The 13,222-nt window shown below is 45.8% G+C and overlaps 1 non-coding gene across 1 annotated transcript; it reads right to left on the reverse strand.

Annotated features, from left to right (window-relative positions):
* Window positions 1–1,016: 1,016 nt before the first annotated feature.
* On the reverse strand, window positions 1,017–1,118 carry LOC123567731 (U6 spliceosomal RNA). The gene has a single exon (XR_006690838.1). It is a non-coding gene; the product is annotated as a U6 spliceosomal RNA (small nuclear RNA).
* Between the last annotated feature and the right edge of the window lie 12,104 nt (window positions 1,119–13,222).

Below are 13,222 nucleotides of genomic sequence, written 5' to 3' on the forward strand. Positions count from 1 at the left end.
ACCTCGTGATCCGCCCGTCTCGGCCTCCCAAAGTGCTGGGATTACAGGCTTGAGCCACCGCGCCCGGCCTATAAGGGTTATTGAATAACTGGTACCCTGTGGAGAGGGTCAACTTCCCTGACAGACCATAAATGCAGTCCTCTCATAGTCCAAACCTCCTCACCGACTGTCAGTTAGTAGCCATGTAACCTTGAGTGAGTGACTTAGCCCCTCTAAGGATCACTTTTCTTATCTGTAAAATAAAAATAATAGCAACACTCTACAGGGTTATTGTAAAAATCAATGAGGGGCGATTCACATACAGCACTTAATACAGTGCTTAGCGGCCGGGCGCGGTGGCTCACGCCTGTAATCCCCCAGCACTTTGGGAGGCCGAGACCGGCGGATCACGAGGTCAGGAGATCGAGCCCATCCTGGCTAACACAGTGAAACCCTGTCTCTACTAAAAATACAAAAAAATTAGCCGGGCGTGGTGGCAGGCGCCTGTAGTCCCAGCTACTTGGGAGGCTGAGGCAGGAGAATGGCATGAACCCGAGGCAGAGCTTGCAGTGAGCCGAGATTGCACCACCGAGCTCCAGCCTGGGCGACAGAGCGACTCTGCCTCAAAAAAAAAAAAAAAAAAATACAGTGCTTAGCACATAGTGAGTGCTCAAAAAATGTAGTTATGGTTGTACATGCTTGTGTATCTTTAGTAATGATTTCTGTTATTTCTATATTTTTCCTCTGCTGAATCAATCGCCAGCTCTTCAATAATAATACCTTAATAATACTTTAGAATTTTTTTTCTCAGCTTACTGCAACCTCTGCCTCCTGAGTTCAAGTGATTCTCCTGCCTCAGCCTCCTGAGTAGCTGGGACAACAGGCGTATGCCACCACACTCAACTAATTGTTTATTTTTAGTAGACACAGGGTTTCACCATGTTGGCCAGGCTGGTCTCAAATTCCTGACCTCAGGTAATCCACCCACCTCGGCCTCCCAAAGTGCTGGGATTACAGGCTTGAGCCACCACGCCTGGCATACTTTAGAATTTTTTAAATCATGTCATCCTTGTGCAGGGACCATGCTAGTCTTCTTTGTATCATTCCAGTTTTAGAATATGTGCTGCCCAAGTGAGCACTACTTTATAATTTCCTTCCTTCCTTCCTTCCTTCCTTCCTTCCTTCCTTCCTTCCTTCCTTCCTTCCTTCCTTTCTTCCTTCCTTCCTTCCTTTCTTTCCTTCCTTCCTTCCTTCCTTCCTTTCCTTCCTTCCTTTCTTTCCTTCCTCCCTTCCTTCCTTCCTTTCTCTCTCTTTCTTTTTCTCTTTCTCTTTTTTTCTCTCTGTCTCCTTCCTTCCTTGTTTTTTTGAGACACTCTTGCTCTGTCACCAGGCTAGAGTGCAGTGGTGTAATCTCAGCTTACTGCAACCACCTCTGCCTCCCAGGTTCAAGCGATTCTCCTGTCACAGCCTGCCAAATAACTGGGATTACCAGCATGTGCCACTACGCCTAGCTAATTTTCACATTTTTAGTAGAAACAGCGTTTCACCATGCTGGCCAGGCTGGTCTTGAACTCCTGACCTCAAGTGATCTACCTGCCTTAGCCTCCCAAAGTGCTAGGATTACAGGCATGAGCCACCACACCTGGCCTCTTTTCTTTTCTTTTCTTTCTTTCTTTTTTTTTTTTTTTTTTTAAGACTGAGTATTTGGCCGGGCGCGGTGGCTCACGCCTGTAATCCCAGCACTTTGGGAGGCTGAGGCGGGCGGATCACAAGGTCAGGAGATCGAGACCACGGTGAAACCCCGTCTCTACTAAAAGTATAAAAAAAAATTAGCCGGGCGAGGTTGTGGGCGCCTGTAGTCCCAGCTACTCGGGAGGCTGAGCCAGGAGAATGGCGGGAACCCGGGAGGCGGAGCTTGCAGTGAGCCGAGATTGCGCCACTGCACTCCAGCCTGGGCGACAGAGCGAGACTCCGTCTCACAAAAAAAAAAAAAAAAAAAAAAAAAAAAAAGACTGAGTATTGCTCTGCCCCCAGGCTGGAGTGCAGTGGCGCAGATCTCGGCTCACTGCAAGCTCTGCCTCCCGGGTTCACACCATTCTCCTGCCTCAGCCTCCAAAGTAGCTGGGACTACAGGCACCCGCCACCACACCCCGCTAATTTTTTGTGTTTTTAGTAGAGACGGGGTTTCACTGTGTTAGCCAGGATAGTCTCTCGATCTCCTGACCTCGTGATCTGCCCGCCTCGGCCTCCCAAAGTGCTGGGATTACAGGTGTGAACCACTGCACCCGGCCCTGGCCTCTGGCCTCTTTTCTTTTCTTCTCTTTTTTTTTTTTGAGATGACGTCTCACTCCGTTGCCCAAGGTGGAGCAGTGGTGTGATCTCGGCTCACTGCAATCTCCACCTCCAGGGTTCAAGTGATTCTCCTGCCTTAGCCTCCCGAGTAGCTGGGACTACAGACACGTGCCACCATGCCTGGATAATTTTTATATTTTTAGTAGAGATGGGGTTTCACTATGTTGGCCAGGCTGCTCTCGAACTCCTGACCTTGTGATCCTCCTGCCTCGGCCTCCCAAAGTGCTGGAGTTACAGGCAGCAGCCACCGCACCTGGCCCCTTTCTTTGTTTAAAGACAGGGTCTCACTCTATCACCCAGGCTGGAGTGCAGTGGTGCTATCATGGTTCACTGTAGCCTTGACCTCCCAGGCTCAGGTGATTCTCCCACCTCAGCCTCCCAAGGGGCTGGGACTACAGAGGCATGCCCCTATGCCTGGCTAATTTTTTGTGCTTTTTGTAGAGACAGGATTTCCTCCTGTAGCCTAGGCTTACAATTTTCAAGGTGCGGCCGCGTGCAGTGGCTGATGCTTGTAATCCCAGCACTTTGGGAGGCTGAGGCGGGTGGATCTCTGAGGTCAAGAGTTTAAGACCAGCCTAGCCAACATGGTGAAACCCCGTCTCTACTAAAAAATACAAAAATTAGCCGAGCGTGGTGGCATGGGCCTGTAATCCCAGCTACTCAGGAGGCTGAGGCAGGAGAATCGCTTGAATTAGGGAGGCAGAGGTGGCCGTGAGCTAAGATCATGCCACTGCACTCCAGCCTGGGTGACAGAGACTCTGTCTCAAAAAAACAAAAACAAAAACAACAATTTTCAAGGTGCTTTTACACATATTCTCTCATTTGGCCCACTCCAATCCTGAAAAATACAGAAGAGATTACTCACCCTACTTTGCAGATGAAGATAGAAATTCAGAATTTAACCTTGTTCAAAGGCTTGTCTCTGAACTGGTGCTAAATTTTAGGGTTCTATGGAGCCAGAATTCAGTGCCCCATCAACTTATATCCTTTCTCTGTCTCTGTTCCCAGCATGGTGCCACAAACAGTCAGCACCTCATCATTGTTTGGTGCCAGTCAGCACCTCATTGTTTGGTGGCATTGATTCTGTGGAGCAGACCTCTCAGGGAAGAGCTAATCCTGAAATGTAGGCACTTGGGTTTGACCATGAAGGAAGGAGAAAATGCTTAATTAAATCTATAATTTTTTTTTCTTTTTTTTTTTTTTTGAGACGGAGTCTCGCTCTGTCACCCAGGCTGGAGTGCAGTGGTGCAGTCTTAGCTCACTATAACCTCTGCCTCCCAGGTTCAAGCAATTCTCTTGCCTCAGCCTCCTGAGTAGCTGGGACTATAGGCGCCTGTCACCACCCTCAGCTAATTTTTTGTGTTTTTAGTAAGAGACAGAGTTTCACCATGTTGGCCAGGCTGGTCTCAAACTCCTGACCTCAAGTGATCCGCCCGCCCTCAGCCTCTCAAAGTGCTGGGATTACAGGCATGAGCCACTGCACCCAACCAGGAATATTTTTAATATATATATTAATAGTTTAATATTAATATATTTTAATTATAGATTTAATAGCCTTTGTGAAAGAGACTCCGTCTCAAAAAAAAAAAAAAAAAATCCCACAGAAGGGGAATGACTGCTAATGGCTAAGCTTTCTTTATGTCCTAACTTTGAAAATGTTCTAAATGTTGTAAATTTGGTTGTGGTGATGGTTGCACAAGTCTGTGAATAACTAAAAATCATTCAATTGTACATTTTTTTCATGCCTCTGAGACAAGTTCGAGAATCGTACATTTTAAGTGGGTGATTTGCTTGGCATGTGAATTATGTCTCAATACAGCTGTTATTTTTTAAATTCACACAAATCAAATCCCAGGCCCAGATGTGGCACCAGTGAATTCTACCAAACATTTAAGGAAGAAAAAATGCCAACTGGACATAAATGCTTGCAAATAATAGAAATAAACAGCTGGACCCAGTGGCTCATGCCTGTAATAGCAGCTCTTTGGGAGGCCAAGGCAGGTGGATCACTTGAGCCCAGGAGTTTGAGACCAGCCTGGGCAACATGGTAAAACCTGATCTCTACAAAAAAATACAAAGAACTAGCCATGCCAGGTGGCATGCACCTGTAGTCCCAGCTACTTGGGAGGCTTGAGTTGGGAGAAGTGCCTGAGTAGGGGAGGTTGAGGCTGCAGTGAGCCATGATTGTGCCATTGCACTCCAGCTTGGGTGACAGAGTGAGATTGTCTCAAAAAGAAAAATAAAAACAAAAAGAAAGAAGAAGACAGAAAAAAAAAAAAAAAAGGCTACTCTCCCCAATTCATTTTATTAGACAAACATAACCTTGATATTAAATCCAATAAAGACATTATAAGAAAGAGGGGTGGGCACAATGGTTCACACATGTAATCCCAGCACTTTGGGAGGCTTAGGCAGGAGGATCGCTTGAGGTCAAGAGTTCCCAACCTGGGCAATATAGTGAGACCTCATCTCTACAAAAGATTTTTTTTTTCTAATTAGCCAATTTAAAAATATTTTTAGGTCAGGCCCAGTGGCTCACTCCTGTAATCCCTGCACTTTGTGAGGCCGAGACAGATGGATCATGAGGTCAGGAGATCGAGACCATCCTGGCTAACACGGTGAAACCCCGTCTCTACTAAAAATACAAAAAAATTAGTCGGGCGTGGTGGCAGGCACCTGTAGTCCCAGCTACTCGGGAGGCTGAGGCAGGAGAATGGGGTGAACCCGGGAGGTGGAGCTTGCAGTGAGCTGAGATTGCGCTGACTCCATCTGAGCGAGACTCCATCTCAAAAAAATAAAATAAATAAAATTAAAAATATTTTTAGGTTCAAGTCTATAGTCCTAGCTACTTGGGAGGCTAAAGCGGGAGGATCTCTTGAGCCCAGAAGTTAGATGGTACTGAGCTGTGATTATGCCACTGCACTCCAGCCTGGATGATAGCAAGACCTTATCTCAAAACAGTGAAATAGATAAATAAAAATTTCTGCAGAAACACATTCAGATAGGCAGATTCACTCGCTGGCTTCAATTTCATTTCATTTTATTTTATATTTATTTTATTTTATTTCATTTTATTTATTTTATTTTTGAGACAGAGTCTCTGTCACCCAGGCTGGACTGCAATGGCACCATCTCGGCTCACTGCAACCTCTGTCTCCGGGATTCAAGTGATTCTCCTGTCTTAGGCTCCCTAGTAGCTGGGATTACAGGCACTCGCCACCACACCTGGCTAATGTTTGTATTTTTAGTAGAGACTGGGTTTCACCATGTTGGTCAGGCTTGTCTCAAACTCAGGTGATTTGCTGACCTCAGGTGATTTGCCTGCCTCAGCCTCCGAAAGTGCTGGGAATACAGGCGTGAGCCACTGCACCTAGCCAATTTTATTCTCATATGTCAGCAACAAACAGAACTTTGTAAAGATACCATTTACATTTGAATAAAAATATCAAGTACCTTAGAATAATTCTAACAAAATATGTTTAAGATATCTAGCAGAAAAACTTTACCAGGCAACACCAGCCTGACCAACATGGAGAAACCTCATCTCTACTAAAAATACAAAATTAGCTGGGCGTGGTGGCACATGCCTATAATCTCAGCTACTCGGGAGGCTGAGGCAGGAGAATTGCTTGAACCCGGAAGGCAGAGGTTGCGGTGAGCTGAGATCATGCCATTGCACTCCAGCCTGGGCAACAAGAGTGAAACTCCGTCTCATAAAAAAGAAAGGAAGAAAAAAAATAAAGAAAAACTTTACCATGCTTGGCAGTGGTTCACGCTTGTAATCCCAGCAGTTTGGGAGGCCAAGGCAGGCAGATTAGCTGAGGTCAGGAGTTCAAGACCAACCTGGCCAACATGGTGAAACCCTGTCTCTACTAAAAATGCAAAAATTACCCTGGGCGTGGTGGCAGACACCTGTAATCTCAGCTACTCGGGAGGCTGAGGCAGGAGAATCGCCTGAACCCAGGAGGCGGAGGTTGCAGTGAACCAAGATTGCACCATTGCACTCCAGTCTGGGCAACAAAAGCAAGACTCCGTCTCAAAAAACAAAAAAAACCCGGCCGGGCGCGGTGGCTCAAGCCTGTAATCCCAGCACTTTGGGAAGCCGAGACGGGCGGATCACGAGGTCAGGAGATCGAGACCATCCTGGCTAACACGGTGAAACCCCGTTTCTACTAAAAAATACAAAAAAACTAGCCGGGCGAGGTGGCGGGCACCTGTAGTCCCAGCTACTCAGGAGGCTGAGGCAGGAGAATGGCGTGAACCTGGGAGGCGAAGCTTGCAGTGAGCTGAGATCCGGCCACTGCACTCCAGCCTGGGTGACAGAGCGAGACTCCGTCTCAAAAAAAAAACAAACAAACAAACAAAACACCCAAAAAACAAAAAATTAAAAAGAAAAAGAAAAAGAAAAACTTTCTAACAGGCCGGGCGCAGTGGCTCATGCTTGTAATCACAGCACTTTGGGAGGCCAAGGTGGGTGGATCACATGAGATCCGGGGTTTGAGACCAGCCTGGCCAACATGGTGAAACCCCATCTCTACTAAGAATACAAAAATCAGCTGGGCGTGGTAGTGCACGCCTGTAATCCCAGGTACTTGGGAGCCTGAGGCAGGAGAATCGCTTGAACCCAGGAGGTGGAGGTTGCAGTTACCCAAGATCCTGCCACTGTGCTCCAGCCTGGGCAAGAGTGATACTCTGTCTCAAAAAAAAAAAAAAAAAAAAAAAAAAAAAAAAGCCAGGCACAGTGACTCATGCCTGTAATCCCAGCACTTTGGAAGGCTCAGGCGGGCAGATCATGAGGTCAGGAGTTCGAGACCTGCCTGACCAACATGGTGAAACCCCATTGCTACTAAAAATACAAAATTACCTGGGCGTGGTGGCGTGTGCCTATAGTCCCAGCTACTCAGGAGGCTGAGGCAGGAGAATCTCTTGAACCCAGGAGGCAAAGGTTGCAGTGAGCCAAGATCACACCATTGCATTCTATCCAGAGCAACAGAGCAAGACTCTGTCTCAAAAAAAAAAAAAAAAGAAAAAAGAAAAAAGAAAAAAAGTAGGTCAATGGGATAGAATAAAAAATCTAAACACAAACCCACACATAGATGTACACTTGATTTATGACAAAAGGGACGACAGTGCAGAGCAGTGAGGAAGTATCTCTAAGGCATATATAAAATCACAATAACAAAAATCAACCCAGGTGAATTGTATATATAAATGTAAAAGGCAGAACAATAAAGCCTCTAGAAATGAGGTAGAAACCTATCTTCATGACCTTAGAATAGAAAAAAGACATCTTTTTTTGGGAAAGATTTCTTAAACAGTATACAAAAACCAAATAGTAAGCCTAAAGAAAAAGACTGATATACTTGACTACATTTAAAAATTATTATTATTTTAAATTTTTGTGGGTACATAGTGGGTGTATATATTTATGGGGTACATGACGTGTTCTAATACAGTCATGTAATTTACTACATTAAAAGTTTTAAATATTCTATTGGCCCAAACCAAACAAAACATTATTAAAAAGGTGAAAAAAAGGTTGAATATTATGGTATGTGAATTAAATTTTTGAAAAAGAAAATAAAGTGAAAAGGTAAGCCATAGACTGGGAAAAGAAATTTGAAACACATATACTGATAAAAGACTTACATCCAGAATACTGTATAAAATGAATTCCTATAAATCAGTAAAAGATATACAATCTAACATAAAAATTGGCAAGAACTTGATTAGATACACTACAAAAGAGGATGTTCAAATGGCAAATAAACATGAGAACGAGCAAATCCGGATTTGTCTTCTCTATACACAATGCTTCTGCCAAAACTACCATCCATGGATTTACAGGATGTTTCATTCACCTTCATGGTGTTCCACACAGCATTGCTTCTGATCAAGGAATTCATTTTACAGCAAATGAAGTGTGGCAATGGGCCCATGCTTATAAATTCACTAGTCTTACCATGTTCCCCACCAACTTGAAGCTGGTTTGACAGAATGATGGAATGGCTTTTTTTTTTTTTTTTTTTTTTGAGACGGAATTTCACTGTTGTTGCCCAGGCTGGAGTGCAATGGCACCATCTCAGCTCACCGCAACCTCTGCATCCCGGGTTCAAATGATTCTCCTGCCTCAGCCTCGAGAGTAGCTGGGATTACGGGCATGCACCACCACACCCAGCTAATTTTGTATTTTTAGTAGCGACGGGTTTTCTCCATGTTGGTCAGGCTGGTGTCGAACTCCTGACCTCAGGTGATCCACCCACCTCGGCCTCCCAAAGTGCTGGGATTACAGATGTGAGCCACCGCGCCCAGCCTGGAATGACCTTTTGAAGACACATTTATGCTATCAGCTAGGTCACAACACCTTGCAAGGCTGGAGCATGGATCTCGTCTTTTTTTTTTTTTTAGCATGGATCTCTAGAAGACTATCTATGTTCTGAATCAGTGTTCAATACATAGGGCTGTTTCTTCCACAGCCAGGATTCATAGGTCCAGGAATTAAAGGATGGAAATGGGAATGGCACAATGCACAATTACCACTAGAGGCCGACTAGCAACATTTTTGTTTCCTGTTCTTCCAGTCTCATGCTCTGCTGGCCTAGAGGTCTTAGCTCCAAAGGGAAGAATGCTTCCACCAGGAGACACAGTGATCCATTGACTGAAGCCAGGCCACTTTGGGATCCTCATGGCTCTGAGTCAGCAGGCGAAGAAAGAAGTTACTGTACTGGCTGGGGTGATTGATCCTAACTAGCAATGAAAAATTGGAGGCTGGGCGTGGTGGCTCATGCCTATAATCCCAGAACTTGGAAGGCCGAGGTGGGCAGATCACCTGAGGTCAGAAGTTCACAACCAGCCTAGCCAACATGGTGAAACCCCATCTCTACTAAATACAAAAATTAGCTGGGCGTGGTGGCGCGCACCTGTAATCCCAGCTACTCTGGAGGCTGAGGCAGGAGAATTGCTTGAACTGGGAAGGTGGAGGTTGCAATGAGCCAAGATCACACCACTGCACTCCAGCCTGGGTGACAGAGCAAGACTTCATCTCAAAAAAGAAACAAACAAACAACAAAAATAAATAAATAAATAAATATACAAAAATTAGCCAGGCATGGTAGTGCACGCCTGTATTTCCAGTGACTTGGGAAGCTGAAGCAGAAGACCAAGGTTGCAGTGAGCTGAGATCGCACCATTGCACTTCAGCCTGGGTGATAGAGTGAGACTCCGTCAAAAAAAAAAAAAAAAAAAAAAAGAAGAAAGAAAAAGAAAAATTGGAATATTACCTCACAGTGTAGGTAAGTATCAGTATATCAACACTACAGGCGATTCCTTAGGTCATCTCAGTATTACTGTGACCTGTGATTAAAGTCAAATGGAAAACTAGAACAAACCAATCCAGGACTACTAATGGCCCGGAGCCTTCAGGAATGCAGCTTTGAGTCAGTCCATCAGGTAAAGAAACAGGAAAAGGCCGGGCGCGGTGGCTCAAGCCTGTAATCCCAGCACTTTGGGAGGCCGAGACGGGCGGATCACGAGGTCAGGAGATCGAGACCATTCTGGCTAACACGGTGAAACCCCGTCTCTACTAAAAATACAAAAAAATTAGCTGGGCATAATGGCAGTCGCCTGTAGTCCCAGGTACTCAGGAGGCTGAGGCAGGAGAATGGCGTAAACCCGGGAGGCGGAGCTTGCAGTGAGCTGAGATCCGGCCACTGCACTCCAGCCTGGGCGACAGAGCAAGACTCCATCTCAAAAAAAAAAAAAAGAAAAGAAAAGAAACAGGTAAACACCTGTTAAGGTGCTTGCTGAAGGCAAAGGGAATACAGGATAGTAGTAGAAAAAGGTAGCTATTAATACCAGCTATGACCACGTGACCAGTTACGGAACCCAGGACTATGATTGTCATGAGTATTACAGGCATGCGCCACCACGCCCAGCTAATTTTGTATTTTTAGTAGCGACGTGGTTTCTCCATGTTGGTCAGGCTGGTCTCGAACTCCCGACCTTAGGTGATCTGCCCGCCTCAGCCTCCCAAAGTGCTGGGATTACAGGCGTGAGCCACTGCACCTGGCCAGTTCACTTTTTTAAAGTGTATAATTTGATGACTTTTTTTTTTTTTGAGACTAGGTTGTTCTGTCACCCAGGCTGGAGTGCAGTGGCATGATCACAGCTCACGGCAACCTCCACCTCCTGGGTTCAGGCAATCCTCATACCTCAGCCACGCAAGTAGCTGGGACTACAGATGTGTGCCACCACACCTGGGCTAATTGTTGTGTTTTTAGTAGAGACAGGGTTTAACCATGTTGGCCAGGTTGGTTTTGAACTCCTGACCTCAAGTGATCCACCCACCTCAGCCTCCCAAAGTGCTGGGATTACAGGCATGAGCCACCACACCCAACCAGGCTTTTTATTTTTATTTTATTTTATTTTATTATTATTATTATTATTATTTTTTGAGACGGAGTCTCGCTCTACCACCCAGGCTGGAGTGCAGTGGCCGGATCTCAGCTCACTGCAAGCTCCGCCTCCCGGGTTCACGCCATTCTCCTGCCTCAGCCTCCCGTATTTTTATTTTAAATTTTATTTTATTATTATTATTTTTTCGAGACAGAGTTTTGCTCTTGTTGCCCAGGCTGGAGTGCAACGGCATGATATCAGCTCATTGCAACCTTTGCCTTCCAGGTTCAAGTGATTCTCCTGCCTCAGCCTCCTGAGTAGCTGAGATTACAGGCATGCGACACCACGCCCAGCTAATTTTGTATTTTTAGTAGAGATAAGGTTTCTCCATGTTGGTCAGGCTGGTCTTGAACTCCTGACCTCAGGTGATCCACCCACCTTGGCCTCCCAAAGTGCCAGGATTATAGGGGTGAGCCACCATGCCCACGCCTGGCTACAGGGTTTCACCATGTTGGCCAGGCTGGTGATCCACCCACCTTAACCTCCCAAAGTGCTTAGATTACAGGCGTGAGCCACCATGCCCAGACTATTTTTATTTTTTACAAACAAGTTCTCGCTATGTTTCCCAGGCTGATCTTGAACTTCTGGGCTCAAGTGATCCTCCTTCCTTGGCCTCCCAAAGTGCCAGGATTATAGGGGTGAGCCATGGCATCTGGCTCAATGACTTTTCAAACCAAATTCATCAACCTGTTTAACATAAATACATTTTCGAGCATTTTCAACATCCCAGTATTATCCCTCAAGCACATTTACTATATATATTTATACACATTTACTATTATACTATCTTCCTCTCCCCTCCCACAGATAATAGAAAATTGTCTTAGTTCAGGCTGCCATAACATAATACCATATACTAGGTGGCTTAAACAACAGATGTTTATTTCTCACAGCTCTGGAGCCTGGGTAGTCCAAGATCAAGGTGCTGGCAGATCTGGTGTCTGGTGAGGGCTCTCTTCCTGGTTTGCACATGGCTGTCTTTCCCCAATATCCTCACAAAGCCGAGAGACAATGCTAGTCTCTTTCTCTTCTTCTAAGGACATTAATCCCATAATGGGAGCTCCACTCTCATGACCTGTCTAAACCTAAATACCTCCCAAAGGCCCCACCTAATATCATTCCATTGGGGGTTAGGATTTCCCACTGGGGGTTAGGGGGTTAGAAAGAAGGTAATCTGGCTGGGTGCGGTGGCTCACACCTGTAACCCTAGCACTTTGGGAGGCCAAGGTATATCACTTGAGGCCAGGAGTTTGAGACTAGCCTGGCCAACATGGTGAAACCCCATCTCTACTAAAAATACAAAAATTAGCCGGGTGTAGTAGCGGGTGCCTGTAATCCCAGCTACTTGGGAAGCTGAGGCAGGAGAATCACTTGAACCTGGGAGGTGCAGGTTGCAGTGAGCCGAGACTGTGCCACTGCACTCTAGCCTGGGCAACTGAGCAAGACTCAGTCAAAAAAAGAAAGAGAAAGAGAGACAGAGAGAGAGAGAGAGAAAGAAAGAAGGAGAGAAAATAAGAAAAAAAGAAAGAAGGTAATCTACTTTCTGTCTTTATAGCTTGGCCTTTTCCAGATATTTCATATAAATGTAGCCATACAATATGTAATCACTTGTATCTGGCTTATTTCACTGAGCATAGAGTTTTTTTTTGTTTTGTTTTGTTTTGTTTTGTTTTGTTTTGTTTTTTTGAGACGGAGTCTCTCTCTGTCACCCAGGCTGGAGTGCAGTGGCCAGATCTCAGCTCACTGCAAGCTCTGCCTCCCAGGTTTACACTATTCTTCTGCCTCAGCCTCCCGAGTAGCTGGGAATACAGGCGCCCGCCACCTCGCCCGGCTAGTTTTTTTGTATTTTTTAGTACAGACGGGGTTTCACCGTGTTAGGCAGGATGGTCTTGATCTCCTGACCTTGTGATCCGCCCGCCTCGGCCTCCCAAAGTGCTGGGATTACAGGTTTGAGCCACCGCACCCGGCCGAGCATAGGGTTTTTTTGGCTGGGCATGGTGGCTCACGACTGTAATCCCAGCACTTTGGGAGGCCGAGGTGGGTGGATCATGTGAGGTCAGGAGTTTGAGACCAACCTGGCTAACATGGTAAAACCCTATCTCTACTAAAAATACAAAAATTAGGCAGCCTTGGTGGTGCACACCTGTAGTCCCAGCTACTCGGGAAGCTGAGGCAGGATAATTTATTGAACCCGGGAGGTGGAGGTTGCAGTGAGCTGAGATCAGGCACTGCTCCAGCCTAGGTGGCAGAGTGAGACTCCAGTCTAAAAAAGGGTTTGTTTGTTTTGTTTTTGTTGTTTCTTTTTTGAGACAGGGCTGCTCTGTCACCCAGTTGGAGCGCAATGGCTTGATTATGGCTTGACCTCTGGGGCTTAGGTGATCCTCTCACCTCAGCCTCCTGGGGTAGCTGGGACAACAGGTATGCACCACCACGCCCG

The sequence above is a fragment of the Macaca fascicularis genome, chromosome 11 (assembly GCF_037993035.2).
Source record: "Macaca fascicularis isolate 582-1 chromosome 11, T2T-MFA8v1.1".
In the NCBI taxonomy this organism is placed as follows: Eukaryota; Metazoa; Chordata; class Mammalia; order Primates; family Cercopithecidae; genus Macaca; species Macaca fascicularis.